The sequence below is a fragment of the Somniosus microcephalus genome, chromosome 32 (genome assembly GCF_052327205.1).
Source record: "Somniosus microcephalus isolate GS21.2 chromosome 32, FLI_Smic_1.0, whole genome shotgun sequence".
In the NCBI taxonomy this organism is placed as follows: Eukaryota; Metazoa; Chordata; class Chondrichthyes; order Squaliformes; family Somniosidae; genus Somniosus; species Somniosus microcephalus.
Genome location: NC_141018.1, coordinates 39,426,658 through 39,431,951, shown reverse-complemented (window position 1 = coordinate 39,431,951; position 5,294 = coordinate 39,426,658). Strand labels below are relative to the sequence as shown.

The 5,294-nt window shown below is 45.8% G+C and overlaps 1 non-coding gene across 1 annotated transcript; it reads left to right on the top strand.

Moving 5' to 3' along the window:
- LOC147097487 (small nucleolar RNA U3) lies at nucleotides 1-217 on the top strand. Its single transcript, XR_015074401.1, has one exon. It is a non-coding gene; the product is annotated as a small nucleolar RNA U3 (small nucleolar RNA).
- Nucleotides 218-5,294: the final 5,077 nt, after the last annotated feature.

The following is a 5,294-nucleotide window of genomic DNA, read 5'->3' as shown; positions in this document are numbered from 1 at the left end:
AAGACTATACTTTTAGGGATCATTTCTATAGTTTTTAACTTGAGAAATGTGTTCTGAAGTGTCTGGTCTCACTAACCACGAGGAGGAGTTAAAGCGTTTCCTCCTGAGCGTGAAGCGGGCTGCGAGTGTTGCTTTGTGCAAGAGCTTGTGGCCATTGATGACCGTTCCCTTCTTTCTGTGTGAGAGTTGTGGAAGGAGGAAACGCATTCTGAGTGGTTAGTTTTTTTCATACTGAAAAATAAGATCAAGATTTCTTTTGTGAAAACCAACTCTTGGTTTGCTGTGGCTGTAATTCGAGCTCTATTCCAACAGAGGGCCCTCGTGTAAAGACAGTGTCCGGCTGCATCAAGCTGTGCAGAGGCCTCGGTTCGCAAACACCGGATCTTTAAAACCTAAAAATAAGACAATTTTTTCTTATTGTCTTACTTTCGTTTTTGATTTTTGCCCACCTGACATTGTCATCTGCCGACCTGAAACGTTAACTCTGATTCTCTCTCCACAGATGCTGCCTGACCTTCTCAGTCTTTCCAGCATTTTCAGTATTTATTGCATAAGATTCCTGTTCTAAAAAGGGTACGCTAAGCTGGACGCACTGCACCTATTTGCCTCAATTTTAAATACTGCTACCTTAGCATCTTCAGTGTAGGCATCGGTCTTATGGGTTTGTCATATTCTGCCTATCAGGAGTGACAGGAGATTGCAGTGGACATCCCATATACTCACCGGCAGTAAAATACTGCAATAAGAGATTAATATGCTTGCTAACTCATACTCGGCATTTATCAAGGCGCGGGCTTCAGTTCATAGGCAACTGCGACTGCTATGGAAGCCACTCTGCTGTTGTGAGTACAAGACCTAAATGTTGAGAGAAAGACAAACTACAACAAGTCCGAAATTTATTGCTGTACATCAGCAGCACAAATGGACCTCACAACTGAGAAATTCCTTCCCTCAGGCTTCTTACAATCTATCAATGTCGAAAACCCGTGATTGGCAGCAACTAACCAGGACTTCTTGTTCTGCCGAAGGGTCACCGGCCTGAAACGTTAACTCTGTTTCTCTCTCCACAGATGCTGCCTGACCTGCTGAGTGTTTCCAGCATTTTATGTTTTTATTAAAGATTGCAGCATCCGCAGTATTTTGCTTTTGTATTCATGTCAGTAACGTGATAGTTTGACGTATTCCGCTTCCTGTATCGATTCATTTATCAACTTGCACCTTATTATTCCCCATGTTATTTCAAAGTGCAAAGTGAAAATCTTCCTGAATATCCCCCGATCTGACACTTCCTCTCTTCCATCGCTGCCTCAGGTTTTCTCCGTGTTTGACTCATCAGGTACCGTTGCTATTTAAGTGTTATAAGTCAGCCGTGGCTCAGCGGGTAGCACTCTCGCCACTGAGACAGAAGGCTGTGGGTCAAAGCCCACTCAGTGAAACTTGAGCACAAAATCCAGGGTCACACTCCAGTGCAGTACTGAGGGAGCGCCGCACTGTCGGAGGGGCAGTACTGAGGGAGCGCCGCACTTTCGCAAGGGCAGTACTGAGGGAGCGCCGCACTGTCGGAGGGGCAGTACTGAGGGAGCACTGCACTGTCGGAGGGGCAGTACTGAGGGAGCGCCGCACTGTCGTAGGGGCAGTACTGAGGGAGCGCCGCACTGTCGGAGGGGCAGTACTGAGGGAGCGCCGCACTGTTGGAGGGGCAGAACTGAGGGAGCACTGCGCTGTTGGCGGGGCAGTACTGAGGGAGCGCTGCACTGTCGGATGGTGGCCTCTTTCGGATAAGATGTTAAACCGAGGCCCCGTCTGCTTTCTCAGGTGGATGTAGAAGATTCCACTGACACTATTCGAAGAAGAGCAGGGGAGTTCTCCCCGGTGTCCTGGCCGATATTTATCCCTCAACCAACATCACTAAAATAAGATTATCTGGTCATTATCACATCGATGCTTGTGGGATTTTGCTGTGCGCAAATTATCTGCCACATTTCCTACATTACAACAGTAACTACACCTCAAAACTTCGATTGGCTGTAAAGCACTTTGGGACAATGTCCTGTGGTTGTGAAAGGCGCTATAGAAATGCAAGTCTCTTTGCTTTTTACCTATCTGAGGGCTGGAAGAGCTTTCTATCAGCTTCACTCCAGTATTCGGGTTATACTCGGTTCTGTGGGACCAGATCTGCTGGAAATATGCAGTTCTCTGCCTCTCCAAGCATCAGGGGGAGAGAGACAACAGCAGGAATTGGCAACCTATATGACTGCTTAATGTCAACTAAAAAATCCTAACCAGGTCAAGTGTGGTCTGGAGCTGGTGATCTACTGGAACAGACCTGCGCCTGTTATCACGTTACTGAGGGATATGTGCACCCTGGTAGGTGACAGACAGGTGGACCTCAGGGGAAGGTCTTTGATAGGATATCGCACATGTACATATTGGATGTGTTCTCCAAATTGGGGCTCGGAAGAGAATCCACAATTTGATCAAATTGCTCCACTCCTGGGGATCGGGTTTGGAGGGGCTGGGGTGTACACCAGGAACTGGGAGGTCAAATCAACATTGTAAAGAAACAGCTGTCTATGCGGGTGCAGCACATTCTCTGGAAAAGCCTGATGGTCAGTTGTGGTGTGTTCTTGGTGCCTGTGTACGTGGCACAGGTCAGTGGGACACCTTTCCCACTTTTATCTCCCAGTAAGCTTCCAGTCAGAGTTTGGGATGAAGGAGGTTGTAGGGCAGGAGGAGGTTACAGGGAAGGAGGAGGTTACAGATAGGGTAGGCTGCGACCGTGGAGTGATTTAAATAAGGGGATGAGAATTTTAAATTTAAGGCTTTTGTAGATTATGAGCCAACATAGATCAGTGAGGTCAGAGAGGTGCGTGAGTGGAACTTTTTACAGGATAGGATATGGGTAAAGAAAGAGATAGAACGTGCCTTTGTATGGAGAATAGCAGAGGATTGGATTAACTGAAGTTTATGGAGGATGGGAGGCTGGCCTGGAGAGCATTGGAATAGTCAAATCTGGAATTGGTCTCGGCATGGCTGAGGTAGAGGCAGGGGCAATGTTACAGAAGTGGAAGTAGGAGGTCGTTGTGATGGTGAGGATGTGGGAACTGAATTCGGGGATTAACTGGACGTTAAGGTTGCAAATAGTCTGGTTCAGTTTGAGAAGTGGCCGGAAAGGGGTTTCAGATAATTAAGGAACTTGTACGAATATTGAACTTGTAGAAAATCATAGAATGATTAGGCAGAGTCAACATGGTTTTATGAAAGGGAAATCGTGTTTATCAAATTTATTAGAGTATTTTGAGGATGTAATTAGCAGGGTAGCTAAAGGGGAATAGGCAAGGCCCAGCGTGCTGGACACGGGTACGGTAGCGCAGTGGTTATGATACTGGACTTGTATTCCAGAGACCGGGATCTCATGATCTGGCAGATGGGAGTTCAAATCACCACCACAGGCAGCTGGGGAATTTAAATTCAGTTAATTAAATAAATCTGGAATTAAAAACTAGTGTCAGTAATGGTGTATTATTTTAAACTGAATTAGGACACAAGTTCAAACTATTAAACGGTAATTTTAGGACTGATATCGAGACATTCTCCTTGACACATACAGTGATCAGCACTTGGAATGGACTCTGAACAGAGTGATGGAGGTGATATTACTGGATTCATTTAAGAGACGTGAGTTCAAATCCCACCACGGCAGCTGGGAAATTTTAATTCAGTTAATTAAATAAATCTGGAATAAAAAGCTAGTGTCAGTAATGGTGACCATGTAACTACTGGAATGTCGTAAAAACCCATCTGGTTCACTAATGTCCTTTAGGGAAGGAAATCTGTCGTCCTTACCCGGTCTGGCCTATATGTGACTCCAGACCCACAGCAACGTGGTTGACTCTTAACTGCCCTCTGTGGTTCAAGGCGGCTCACCACCACCTTCTCAAGGGCAATTAGGGATGGGCAATAAATACCAACCTTGCCAGCAACGCCCACATCCCAGGAACGAAGAAAAACCCAACCAACCTTGAAAAAGTGACATGAGGAAATACTTTTTTACATAATGAGTGATTAGGCTTTGGAATGCACTGCCTGATAGGGCGGTGGATACAGATTCAATTGCAGCCTTCAAAAAGGAATTGGATAAATACTTGAAGGAGAAAAAATTGCAGGGATATGGGGAAAGAGCGGGGGGAGTGGGACTGACTGGATTGCTCTTTGAAAGAGCCGGCATAGACTCGATGGGCCGAATGGCCTCCTTCTGTGCTGCACTATTCTATGATTCTATGATTCTGGTTGGTGATGAGGGAATGGAGTTCGTGGTCAGGGCCGAAGATGTCAGATTCAATCTTCCCAAGTTCATCTGGAGGAAGTTAAAGCACCCCCGTCAGATAGAAAAATACTACAGATGCTGGGAATCCGAAATTACAACAGAAAATGCTGGAAAAACTCAGCAGGCCAGGCAACATCCGTGGAGAGAGAAATAGAGTCAACGTTTCAGATCGAAACCCTTCGTCAGGACTGAAAAAACACAGGAAATGAAACAGATTAAAAGGCCAGTTTGGGGGCCGGGAAATGGTGATGAGAGAACAAAAGAGAAGTGAAGAGACATTAAGAGGTATTCAAAACCAGACGAGATGGTGATAGGACTGGTGGAGAGTGGCTGTGAAACTGAGTCTGATCAAACATGAGAAGGGAAACTGAAAGCAATGAAGATGAACAAGGTTGAAGAGCCAAACGGAGATCCCGTCGAAGAGAAGAGCAGAACTTCTTCAAGGTAGGCATTCCTAGAGGGGGTGTGGCAGTGAGCCTTTTAATCTGTTTCATTTCCTGCTTTTTTCTCAGTCCTGACAAAGGGTTTCGACCTGAAACGTTGACTCTGTTTCTCTCTCCACGGATGTTGCCTGGCCTGCTGAGTTTTTCCAGCATTTTCTGTTGTTATCCGCGTAAGATGTTGCTCTGCTCCTCCGGCTCTATAATTCTTCATTTGCAGTTTCCAAAGCTGATTTTAAATCTTTTTCCCTCTTTATCTAACCCGCTGAACCCATCCGTGCGGTGGAGGGCGAGTTGCTGTTTAAATCTCTCAGAGCGGGGCTTCCACCCACTGAGTGAATCAATGAGCAGGACAGTCGCTGGAGACAGGCTGCTAATATATGCAAATCACCTGCCTGCTGGGTAATGGCAGAATGACAGCAACTATATTTCTTTCTCACACAATTATAATTATATTTACAAAGGGTGATTTGTATATTGTATATATAGTGGATTCCGCACTGACCGCTGTGAATGGGCGCGAAGCG